Source organism: Camellia sinensis, chromosome 12 (assembly GCF_055761805.1).
Source record: "Camellia sinensis isolate YWXY chromosome 12, ASM5576180v1, whole genome shotgun sequence".
Classification (NCBI taxonomy): Eukaryota; Viridiplantae; Streptophyta; class Magnoliopsida; order Ericales; family Theaceae; genus Camellia; species Camellia sinensis.
In genome coordinates this window covers 122,746,834-122,760,511 of record NC_138972.1, presented here as the reverse complement: position 1 = coordinate 122,760,511, position 13,678 = coordinate 122,746,834, and the positions used below count along the sequence as shown (strand labels likewise).

Below are 13,678 nucleotides of genomic sequence, written 5' to 3'. Positions count from 1 at the left end.
AAATTTCAACGTTTACCTTTCCTTTTTTTTTTCGAAAGTTTAAAAGAGTTCGGATTTTATTCCAAGGAATCAACCAAACGATCGTCCTTTAGCCAAATATCTTGTACAGGAACCAAAATTTTATTCAAAATGAGAGACTCAGTCATTAGTTCCTTATCTAACATTTCCCCACAAAATTAAGTTTCCCTCAAAGTCAGCGGCCCAAAGGTTTGAGAATTTTCCATAATTTTATAACTCTATTCAAATTTTATTTTCAAAAAATTTCCAAAGAATTTTAGATCTTATTCCAAGAAATCAATCAAACAGTCACCTTATAGTCAAATGTCTTCTAAGGAAATTCAAAATTTCACCTCAAAGTGAAAGACTCGGTCATCACCTCCTCATCAACACTTTTCCATAAAATCAAATTCTCTCTAAAGTCAATAAACTAAGGATTTCTGTCCGATCAAAAACTTTCCATAATTTCTAAAATTCTACTCGGGTTTTCTCTCACAATTCTTTCCTCCCAAGGAGCTCTCGATCTTATTCCAAGTATCTAATCAAACAATTGTCTCCTTAGTCAAATGTCTTTCTAAGGGATTTCGAATTTTATTCAGAATTGAAGATTTGGTCACCACTTCCTTATCTACCATTTTTCGTAAAAGTCGAAATTCCCCCTAAAGTCAATGACTTAAAGATTCTTATTCGACCAAACACCTTCCATAATCTCCGAGGCTCTACTTAAGTTGGAAAGTTACTTTTTTTTTTTAGAAGTTATTCTTTAACATGTTTTCTCGGGGATTTAAATTTTAAAAAGGCAATCATTCCTTTCTTTTTCCCCTTCTTCTTTGATCAATAAAGTAAGAACCCAAATTCAAACTCAAATTCTTTAAAACTGGGAATCCACTCCCCTAATTTACTACTGATTACACAAATCATGATCAAAATATGAATCACTGCCTAAATTGAACCCCCAAATCTTTGTAACTGCATCATTGCCCCCAAATAACTCGGATTGCCACAGAATCAAATCACTGCCACGTCAGACTCCCCAGACTTTGGGAATGAAATCACCGTCATTCTCGTTGTTAGATCGCTGGAATCAAATCAAATCAAATCGTTTCCAAAATATCACATATGCACATAATTTGCATTCATGCCTACTTGGGGGGTAGGGTTGCCCTGTCATAATTTAGAAGTCAGACCTAAGATTCACTAAATCATTCAAAGAGGCAATAATACAATCCTGGAAAGGAGGTTATCCTGCCCTAGTTTGGAGCTGCTAATGCTCTCTCCATGCAGAAGGAGAGGTAAGTTTGGTCAAGCAAGGGCACAACAGTTGTTACAATCAATATACAACTCCTTCCACAAGGGAATGATCAAACAGTACTAGTAGCATAGCCTCGTGCTTGCCTTATTGACACAACATAACCCTAGAATATTGTCCGGGATACTATGCAACAAACCCGAGGATAGGTGAACAGAACCAGTCAATTTTGATTGACAATTAGCATTGGATCTCGAAGTCATCTTCATCACCCATTGGGTGATAGTTGCCCGACCAAGGGAATTCTGACGAATTTAAAAGATTCCTACCAGAGTGATCAATCTAAACAGTTGTCTTTCCATTACTTATTGTTTCCTGAAATGTGCCCCAATTTATTTTCAAAAGTGCGTCATCAAATTTCAACTTCTATTTTTTAAAACATATTTTTTCACAATAAAGTGTTGCTTTTTTTTTTCTTTAAAATTTCAATGTTTCCCTTTCCACTTTTTTTTTCGAAAGTTTTGAGGAGTTCGGATTTTATTCCAAGGAATCAACCAAACGATCGGCCTTTAGCCAAATATCTTGTACAGGAACCAAAATTTTACTCGAAATGAGAGACTCGGCCATTACTTCCTCATCTAACATTTCTCCATAAATTAAGTTTCGCTCAAAGGCAGCGGCCCAAAGGTTTTTACCGGATGAAAAGAAATTTCCATAATTTCAAAACTCTATTCAAATTTTATTTTCAAAAAATTTCCAAAGAATTTTAGATCTTATTCCAAGAAATCAATCAAACAGTCACCTTATAGTCAAATGTCTTCAAAGGAAATTCAAAATTTCACTTCAAAGTGAAAGGATCGGTCATCACCTCCTCATCAACACTTTTCCATAAAATCAAATTCCCTCTAAAGACAAAAACCAAAGGATTTCTGTCTGATCAAAAACTTTCCATAATTTCTAAAATTCTACACGGGTTTTCGTTCACAATTCTTTCCTCCCAAGGAGCTCTCGATCTTATTCCAACCATCTAATCAAACAATTGTCTCCTTAGTCATATGTCTTTCTAGGGGATTTCGAATTTTATTCAAAATTGAAGATTTGGTCACCACTTCCTTATCTACCATTTTTCGTAAAAGTCGAAATTCCCCATAAAGCCAATGACTTAAAGATTCTTATTCGATCAAACACATTCCATAATCTCCAAGGCTCTACTCAAGTTTGAAAGTTCCTTTTTTTTTTTAGAAGTTATTCTTTAACAACATGTTTTCTCGGGGATTTAAATTTTAAAAAGGCAATCACTCTTTTCTTTTTCCTCTTCTTCTTTGATCACTAAGGTAAGAACCCAAATTCAAACTCAAATTCTTTAAAATTGGGAAACCACCCCCCTAATTTACTACTGATTACTCAAATCATGATCAAAATATGAATCACTGCCTAAATTGAACCCCCACATCTTTGTAACTGCATCATTGCCCCCAAATAACTCGGATTGCCACAGAATCAAATCACTACCACGTCAAACTCCCCAGACTTTGGGAATGAAACCACTGTCTTTCTCGTTGTTAGATCGCTGGAATCAAATCAAATCAAATCGTTTCCAAAATATCACATAAGCACATAATTTGCATTCATGCCTATTTGGGGGGTAGGGTTGCCCTGTCATAATTTAGAAGTCAGACCTAGGATTCACTAAATCATTCAAAGAGGCAATAATACAATCCTGGAAAGGAGGGTATCCTGCCCTAGTTTGGAAGCTGCTAATGCTCTCTCCATGCAGAAGGAGAGGTAAGTTTGGTCAAGCAAGGGCACAACAGTTGTTACAATCAATATACCACTCCTTCCACGAGGAAATGATCAAAAAGCACCAGTAGCATAGCCTCCTGCTTGCCTTATTGACATAACATAACCCACGAATAGTGTCCAGGATACTATGCAACAAACCCAAGGATAGGTGAATGCAACCAGTTTATTTTGTTTAACAATTACCATTGGATCCCGAAGTCATCGTAACCACCTAGTGGGTGATAGTTGCCCGACCAAGGGAATTCTGACGAATTTAAAAGATTCCTACTAGAGTGATCAATCTAAACACTTGTCTTTCCATTACATATTGTTTCCCGAAATGTGCCCCCAATTTATTTTCAAAAGTGCGTCATCAAATTTCAACTTCAATTTTTTTAAACATATTTTTTCAAAATAAAGTGCCGTTTTTACTTTTTCTTTAAAATTTCAATGTTTTCCTCTCCTCTTTTTTTTTCGAAAGTTTAAAAGAGTTCGGATTTTATTCCAAGGAATCAACCAAACGATCGTCCTTTAGCCAAATATCTTGTACAGGAACCAAAATTTTAATCGAAATGAGAGACTCGGTCATTACTTCCTTGTCTAACATTTCTCCACAAATTTAAGTTTCCCTCAAAGTCAGCGGCCCAAAGGTTTTTACCTGATGAAAAGAAATTTCCACAATTTCATAACTCTATTCAAATTTTATTTTCAAAAAATTTCCAAAGAATTTTAGATCTTATTCCAAGAAATCAATCAAACAGTCACCTTATAGTCAAATGTCTTCTAAGGAAATTCAAAATTTCAGTTTAAAGTGAAAGACTCGGTCATCACCTCCTCATCAACACTTTTCCATAAAATCAAATTCCCTCTAAAGACAATAACCTAAGGATTTCTGTCTGATCAAAAACTTTCCATAATTTCTAAAATTCTACTCGAGTTTTCTTTCACAATTCTTTCCTCCCAAGGAGCTCTCGATCTTATTCCAAGTATCTAATCAAACAATTGTCTCCTTAGTCAAATGTCTTTCTAAGGGATTTCGAATTTTATTCAGAATTGAAGATTTGGTCACCACTTCCTTATCTACCATTTTTCGTAAAAGTCGAAATTCCCCCTAAAGTCAATTACTTAAAGATTCTTATTCGATCAAACACCTTCCATAATCTCCGAGGCTCTACTTAAGTTGGTAAGTTACTTTTTTGTTTTAGAAGTTATTCTTTAACAACATGTTTTCTCGGGAAATTAAATTTTAAAAAGGCAATCATTCTTTTCTTTTTCCCCTTCTTCTTTGATCACTAAGGTAAGAACCCAAATTCAAAATCAAATTCTTTAAAACTGGGAAACCACTCCCCTAATTTACGACTGATTACACAAATAATGATCAAAATATGAATCACTGCCAAAATTGAACCCCCAAATCTTTGTAACTGCATCATTGCCCCCAAATAACTCGGATTGCCACAGAATCAAATCACCGCCACGTCAGACTCCCCAGACTTTGGGAATGAAATCACTGTCTTTCTCGTTGTTAGATCGCTGGAATCAAATCAAATCAAATCAAATCGTTTCCAAAATATCACATAAGCACATAATTTGTATTCATGCCTACTTGGGGGGTAGGGTTGCCCTGTCCTAATTTAGAAGTCAGACTTAAGATTCACTAAATCATTCAAAGAGGCAATAATACAATCCTGGAAAGGAGGGTATCATTCCCTAGTTTGGAAGCTGCTAATGCTCTCTCCATGCAGAAGGAGAGGTAAGTTTGGTCAAGAAAGGGCACGACAGTTGTTACAATCAATATACCACTCCTTCCACAAGGGAATGATCAAACGGTACTAGTAGCATAGCCTCATGCATGCCTTATTGACATAACATAACCCACGAATAGTGTCCGGGATACTATGCAACAAACCCGAGGATAGGTGAATGGAACCAGTCAATTTTGTTCGACAAGTACTATTGGATCTCGAAGTCATCGTCATCACCCATTGGGTGATAGTTGCCCGACCAAGGGAATTCTGACGAATTTAAACGATTCGTACCAGAATGATCAATCTAAAATATTCTTTTCCATTACTTATTGTTTCCAAAAATGTGCCCCAATTTTTTTTCAAAAGTGCGTTATCAAATTTCAAATTCTATTTTTTTAAACGTATTTTTTCAAAATAAAGTGCCGTTTTTTTTTTCTTTAAAATTTCAACGTTTCCCTTTCCTTTTTTTTTCCGAAAGTTTTGAGGAGTTCGGATTTTATTCCAAGGAATCAACCAAACGATCGTCCTTTAGCCAAATATCTTGTACAGGAACCAAAATTTTATTCGAAATGAGAGACTCGGTCATTACTTCCTTGTCAAACATTTCTCCACAAAATTAAGTTTCCCTCAAAGTCAGCGGCCCAAAGGTTTTTACCGGATGAAAAGAACTTTCCATAATTTCATAACCCTATTCAAATTTTATTTTCAAAAAATTTCCAAAGAATTTTAGATCTTATTCCAAGAAATCAATCAACCAGTCACCTTATAGTCAAATGTCTTCTAAAGAAATTCAAAATTTCACTTCAAAGTGAAAGACTCGGTCATCACCTCCTCATCAACACTTTTCCATAAAATCAAATTCCCTCTAAAGTCAATAACCTAAGGATTTCTGTCTGATCAAAAACTTTCCATAATTTCTAAAATTCTACTCGGGTTTTCTTTCACAATTCTTTCCTCCCAAGGAGCTCTCGATCTTATTCCAAGTATCTAATCAAACAATTGTCTCCTTAGTCAAATGTCTTTCTAAGGGATTTCGAATTTTATTCAGAATTGAAGATTTGGTCACCACTTCCTTCTCTACCATTTTTTGTAAAAGTCGAAATTCCCCCTAAAGTCAATGACTTAAAGATTCTTATTCGATCAAACACCTTCCATAATCTCCGAGGCTCTACTTAAGTTGGAAAGTTACTTTTTTTTTAGAAGTTATTCTTTAACAACATGTTTTCTCGGGGATTTAAATTTTAAAAAGGCAGTCGTTCCTTTCTTTTTCCCCTTCTTCTTTGATCACTAAGGTAAGAACCCAAATTCAAACTCAAATTCTTTAAAATTGGGAAACCACTCCCCTAATTTACTACTGATTACTCAAATCATGATCAAAATATGAATCACTGCCTAAATTGAACCCCCAAATCTTTGTAACTGCATCATTGCCCCCAAATAACTCGGATTGCCACAGAATCAAATAACTGCCACGTCAGACTCCCCAGACTTTGGGAATGAAATCACTGTCTTTCTCGTTGTTAGATCGCTGGAATCAAATGAAATAAAATCAAATCGTTTCCAAAATATCACATAAGCACATAATTTGCATTCATGCCTATTTGGGGGGTAGGGTTGCCCTCTCCTAATTTAGAAGTCAGACCTGAGATTCACTAAATCATTCAAAGAGGCAATAATACAATCCTGGAAAGGATGGTATCCTGCCCTAGTTTGGAAGCTGCTAATGCTCTCTCCATGCAGAAGGAGAGGTAAGTTTGGTCAAGAAAGGGCACAACAGTTGTTACAATCAATATACCACTCCTTCCACGAGGGAATGATCAAACAGTACTAGTAGCAGAGCCTCCTGCTTGCCTTATTGACATAACATAACCCACGAACAGTGTCCGGGATACTATACAACAAACCCGAGGATAGGTGAATGCAACCAGTCAATTTTGTTTAACAATTACCATTGGATCCCGAAGTCATCGTAATCACCCAGTGGGTGATAGTTGCCCGACCAAGGGAATTCTGACGAATTTAAACGATTCCTACCAGAATGATCAATCTAAAATATTCTTTTCCATTACATATTGTTTCCTGAAATGTGCCCCCAATTTATTTTCAAAAGTGCGTCATCAAATTTCAACTTCTATTTTTTTAAACATATTTTTTCAAAATAAAGTGCCGTTTTTATTTTTTCTTTAAAATTTCAATGTTTTCCTTTCCTCTTTTTTTTTCGAAAGTTTAAAAGAGTTCGGATTTTATTCCAAGGAACCAACCAAACGATCGTCCTTTAGCCAAATATCTTATACAGGAACCAAAATTTTATTCGAAATGAGAGACTCAGTCATTACTTCCTTGTCTAACATTTCTCCACAAAATTAAGTTTCCCTCAAAGTCAGCGGCCCAAAGGTTTTTACCGGATGAAAAGAACTTTCCATAATTTCATAACTCTATTCAAATTTTATTTTCAAAAAATTTCCAAAGAATTTTAGATCTTATTCCAAGAAATCAATCAAACAGTCACCTTATAGTCAATGTCTTCTAAGGAAATTCAAAATTTCACTTCAAAGTGAAGGACTCAGTCATCACCTCCTCATCAACACTTTTCCATAAAATCAAATTCCCTCTAAAGTCAATAACCTAAGGATTTCTGTCTGATCAAAAACTTTTCATAATGATCAAACAGTACTAGTAGCATAGCCTCATGCTTGCCTTATTGACATAAAATAACCCACGAATAGTGTCCGGGATACTATGCAACAAACCCGACGATAGGTGAATGGAACCAGTCAATTTTGTTTAACACTTACCATTGGATCTCGAAGTCATCGTCATCACTCATTGGGTGATAGTTGCCCGACCAAGGGAATTCTGACAAATTTAAAGGATTCCTACCAAAGTGATCAAATTTAAACAATTGTCTTTCCATTACTTATTGTTTCCCGAAATGTGTCCCAATCTATTTTCAAAAGTGCGTCATCAAATTTAACTTCTATTTTTTTCAAAATAAAGTGCCGTTTTTTTTTATTTAAAATTTCAATGTTTACCTTTCCATAACATTATTTGCAAATTTCAAATTGAAAACTGCTCTACATCAAATTTCTTATTTACTTGACAAACATTCCAGATAGAGATTTGATGTAGGCTGGAAAAGAATCCAGTAGCTAGAGGTTCAGAAGGATCCTAAAAAAACTAGGATCAACCTGAAATCTAGTAAAATCTGATCTTTGTTATAAATCAGATTATTAGTAAAATCTGATCTTTGTTATAAATCAGATTATTATTATTATTATTATTATTATTATTATTATTATTATTATTATATCAACATAAGCTGGACTTTATAAGCCGTGGGGATATAAAACAAGACCTAGAAATAAAAAAACAGACGGTCAAAAGACAACATCATATCTAAAATGTTGTTCTCCAAAAAAGGCCTTCCAAATACTTTATTGCAGCAGAAATTCAGAAGTCTGTTGGGCCTAAAGTTACTTAACCTACAGGCCACTCTAATTAGCAATGACTTGGCCCCTAATTAAATCATGCAGACAATCAAGCTAAATCAAATAAACCTTTTACAGCTAACCTGTAAACCCATCCCATGTATCCTAATAACTTTTGTAAACTCAAACCACCTCTCTTCCTCTCTCTCCCTCAAAACACAGTTAATCATATTAGAGGGAGATAGTGTGTTTCAAATGGAATTGATGAAGACATAATTGATTTGATATGATTAAGACGATCACATACAGATCTGTGAAACTTACATTCGAGTTACTTGGGACTGAGATTTTTTATTGGCCATAAAAGTAGCCAATTCCACCCAACAAACTCGCAACTGCAGCCTTACCAGTGGAGATGGACTCAGAATCAAGCTGAAAACAACATATCATAATATCATAACATTTCATTTTATGCAAAATATAGATTTTGTACAATTGAATACAACTATAAAACGAAATGGCCACCGGGATTATTTGAACTGCTTGACATTTTATTTTGATAAGTTAAGTAAGATTCATTTAAAAAAGGCATCAAGGGAATGCCATCCGTATACAAAAGAGGAGAAGAAAAAAAAACCCTATACATCTTCATGTGTATCAAAAAGCTCTACAAAATTTAAGAGTTGGTCAAGAAAAGAGATCATAGGAATTGTATAATTTTCCTTAAAATCTTGATCACAAAATTTAAGAATTGGTCAAGCTCTCCCTAAGCCTCGAAAAAAAAGGGAGACAAGCATTGTTCTTTTCAAACTGAGAGCTGAAAAAGTCTCCTTAAGCCTATGAACTGGCTGAATAACTTTTATCAACATATTCATAATTTTAAGTTTAAACACAATGAGACCATCCAAATAATAATAATAAGAATAACAATAATAATAATAAAAACTGTATCTTAAGAATTGTATAATTTTCCTGCAGTCACCAATGTGACTAGGCTTATAGTGACATGTTACTTGCAACAAAACTATCAAAGACATGCCATGATCCTAAAAATTCTGCATACAGTTATTTGATTTCAAAAAATAAATGACACAAATATAAGGATTTCATATGAATGGATACCTCATCAGCCAAATTAAAGCATTTTTTGAATTTGTCATCAAATTCTTTTTCCTTCTCATCTAGTTGACTAGTCAGTAAGGTACCCAAAAGTATGAAGCAAAATTATCACAACTTACAAAGCTGAAATAAATAGCTTGTGCTATTGAAAGTAAACAAAAAAATTACAAGAAATTGGGGTATAAGTCAACGTGTCCATACAAAAAGGATTGTAATATTGCGCACCAAAAAAAGAACTATAATTTCGGGAGGGGGGGTTCAACTTGTTTATGCAAAAGGAATATGATCCTACATTCAAAAGATATTTCAATTCCCCAAAGAGCGAAAAATTCAAAAAATATTTAAATTTAAAATAAACAGGGAAATTTGGTCGGAGGACTGGGAAATTTGGTCAGAGGACTGGGATACATGGTCAGGAAAATGGTACCATTATGCTGAGTTCTTGTTAATGACATTGACATCATCACATTGCCTATTGACTTAAAATCTTGATCACAGCGCACCCATCTTATCTCCACACCCTCCCATGAGAATGGCTGCACTACACCACTTACTTCTTTTAAGAGCGTTAACAACTTCACTCTTCATTTCCTCTGCTAAATCAAATTAATGAACGTTATGAATTGACCTGAATCCCATCTCTATAACAATTCTTTGAAGTTTTTATTCTGGGTCTTTTAGACAACAATCATTCCCAAAGTTGTCTCCCCCCCCCCCCTCTCTCTCTCTCTCTCTCTCTCTTAATCAGCATGCCCGCTTACTCTCCTTTATCTATTAAGCTGATCTTTTTCCTTCCTCACTGAACTTGTCCACCAAGTTAATTAAAAAATGTAAGTGAGGGTTTTCATGTAATCCTATATGCAATCCTCTAGATTTCATGACTTCCTAGCATATTGCTAAATATTTTTGGTTGCCTCTTGAAAAGAGGTTATTTACCTCAAATCTAATTCTGCAGTCTTTCTTGTTTGGCAATACCAACAAGCAGCCTATTTCCTTGTGCTTCTGATAAGTTATACCAGTATTGCTTATAAGGAAGTTTCATAAAGAATGAGACACTTGTAATCTTATAAACACAATGTTCACAATCAAGATAAAGGAAACATGCACTGAACTTGACAGAAGATACCTGTAAGGCTGCTGAGACGTTCTTTAACTCTTGAATCTTTTACGCCAGTTCCAGATATAAAAGCTACATCTGTTCTGAAAGAAATCCTACCCAAGATCTGCATAAAAAACAGAAAAACATATGGGGGCAGAAGAGATATGGAAACCTGAGAATGTCAATCATAATCTGTGGACACGTGTAACCTGTTACCTCCCTGACTGCCTACCTGAAATACTAAAATGTTTGAAGAATCATCGGGTAGTTTCTGAGAGTTGCAAACGACCAAACTTCCTCACCTAACAACACATACAAGAGTGTGAGTGAGCAAGCAAGCAAGCGCACGCACACACACACAGCATAAGTGAAGGAACCACTGCTGAAAACTGAAACATGAAACACTAGTACGATTATGACACTGTGAAATGGAAGCAAATGAATGTTTTACCAATAGCAGAAATCAACATGATTTAGCATGCAGAAAACACAGCAAACAACAAAAAACATTAATTCTTACTTGGGCTCCAAGATTTTGCTGGACAAGGTCTGATAAATTGTGAATGTGAGATGTCCTGAACCCAGAATAATGGACTTTCAAATCATCCTGCAAGAAATTGGTTTGAGATTAAAGTTGAATTAAAAATATTGTTGGGGCCACAAAATACATAAACATGGAGGAGCACAAGCATGCATGAGTAATTATTTCCTCTTTCACAATAAAGGTTCCCGTGCATCTATCTAACAACATACCATTGATTCTAAATTTAGATTTCAACTGCCAACATCTGTTCGTGATCCAAAAGCCAGGAGAGAATTCTCACGAATGTTCAGGGTCTCCCTACACAAACTCAAAGCGTTCCCATCTTCGTCCGCAAGATAGAAGAAAACGTGCACAGTTTGCATCTCCTCACTAAGCTTGGATCTGATAAAAATCAAAACAAATGAACGAAACATAAGCCAGTAATACCATCCTACTTCTAGCAACTCCCAATTTAAGAATAGAAAATATTCAAGAATTCATGATATGAAACAAAAACGTGAAAACTATAAATTATGCTAAGTAAGAAAACATAAATGTAATTTACCAATTCTTACATAGTATACAAAGTCGAATTTGAAAAAAAGAAAAAGAAAAAAGAGAACCTCACTGCCATAGTCCAAGAAGCGAGCAAGTTTCTTTAGTCATATTTGAAAACCATGACATGAGGCACAGATCTAAAGAGAGCTTCCTAGGCTATACTTCAAAGTGTGAAGCACGTGGCAAGCACATAGGTTTTGAACTTAAGAATAGCCACATCCTTATATATTGCTGAATTCATTAACAAATAAATATTTTTCTCAAAATTAAGACTTCTAAGATAAGAACACATTCTAATCTTCATCCTATCATTGTTTGTATCAATGCTGTCATTAATTAAATTTAATTCATTCATTTCTTTCGGGGGTTTCAATAAATTGTTTGCAATTAAAATTCAACAAAACTAAACTTTTTTTATGATCCATTGTTTTCGTCTTTAGTCTTAAAATTCTATTTAATTTACAAAAATCAATTGTTAGCTGATGACATGATGTGTAATTCCTAAATATAGACCCTTTAAAATTTCCCCCCAAAAATATACATTTATTTGATAAATTTCCAAACACACATTTAACCCATGAGAAGTATTCATTCAGTACAAGTTTGCTTTCGACAATATAGAAGTACTGTTACAAAGCACCCACAATATAAAACTACTACTATAACAATGGGTAAATGTACTGGCAACACAAATACACAACCCAATCGTTAGTACTAATGAGTGTATTCTTACAAGGTCCCATAATTAATGCCTAAACTGCTAAAAATGCAAACCAATAATTCCCAGCATCTTTACTGTGTAAAACTTCAAACAAATAAAAACCATAACATAGGAAAAAATGTATGCAATTGCCGTAAAATGGTCAATGACGGGTATATGGATGTTAATCAAGGCTAACGCACATTTCTTCTTATGCAAACCAATAATTTCCACCTCAGATTCACATGCTATTTTCTTATAGGTTGTCTTGTAGAAAATCTCCGGTTTTGGGGCTATATCCACTAAACAAAACATGCTTATTAGAGGTATTTGATAAGACAAATGTAAGATTGGTGGGAAAGATATTTACTTCTCACTTTGCACATCAATTCGAACTGCCCAGTCCCCTCCATAGCCACTGCCATCTTCTTTGGATTTCAAAAAACTTGTCATCAAGGTCATATCTTGGTCAACTAGCATTTGACGTCCATAATCCCGTCCATTGTGACACGTCCAACCGTATGTCTTCAATTCATCTGAATCTTGGCAGACATGTCGCATGAAATATCTTCCATCCTTTAAACCAAGCCACATCAATCCAGCAACCAGAGACTGTGGAGTCCTGACAACTACAACTGTTAATTTTATTTATTTTTTGATAAATAACTGTTAATTACAACCATCTTTACCACAATGGATAAAATTGAAAGGGTTAACAAACTTCACAGTGAATTCATGGAACCTCTTGGGATCGAAGAAACAATGCTCAAACACAATATATAAATATCACATATAATATAACACCAGTCATCCTCGGCTCCTTTTATTTCAAATCAAAACACCTATTGTTTTGACTCATAATTTTGAAAGCGACCCTGCTACACAATTCTGAATTAATTTTTATATGAAAATTATGTTCATAAATCATTTTACAGTCATAAAAACGGAATTTTATTTTCCCCTCTCTCTGCCTCTTCTTTGTATTACTGTAGTAAACATAAGTCTTAAACTGGAGGCAAACATCATAAACTTTGTTCTTAAATTCACCACTTGATAGGATGATTAGCTAGTCCCCATTTGGCTCTGGCAAAATAAGCTGTTTTTTTTTTTTTTTTTTTTTTTTTGGGGGGGGGGCTAAAGCCCATTTGTTTTCGGCTAAAAAAGCAACTAAAAAATCTAAAAAAAATCAACTTTCCCACTAGAAAAAACTACATTTTTTAGAAACAAAACAATGAAAGCAACAGTTTATAGATTCTATAATATACATATACATACATATATATATATATATATATATACAAACTAAAAAAAGTGCAGATAAAATTTGACAAAAGGCAGTGGAATACCTCGCACGAATTCCAAGATAAACGTTAGGGCGATAAGTTCCCCAATACAAGCTCTCCTTGTGATCACCTTGAAACTACAACAATTGATTCATCCAAATCTCAGTAACACACACAACATCACACACACAC

The 13,678-nt window shown here is 34.6% G+C and overlaps 1 pseudogene across 1 annotated transcript in view; it reads right to left on the bottom strand.

Annotated features, from left to right (window-relative positions):
* Positions 1 to 13,678, bottom strand: part of LOC145804757 (mannosyl-oligosaccharide glucosidase GCS1-like) — a 43,759-nt pseudogene that overhangs the window by 29,661 nt on the left and 420 nt on the right. The window contains exons 2-8 of the transcript XR_014347132.1: positions 13,550 to 13,623; positions 12,574 to 12,825; positions 11,176 to 11,347; positions 10,943 to 11,029; positions 10,655 to 10,724; positions 10,436 to 10,546; positions 8,529 to 8,636 (exon numbers count right to left, since the gene is read on the bottom strand). The product of XR_014347132.1 is annotated as a mannosyl-oligosaccharide glucosidase GCS1-like (transcript). The remainder of the gene's footprint in view (positions 1 to 8,528; positions 8,637 to 10,435; positions 10,547 to 10,654; positions 10,725 to 10,942; positions 11,030 to 11,175; positions 11,348 to 12,573; positions 12,826 to 13,549; positions 13,624 to 13,678) is intronic.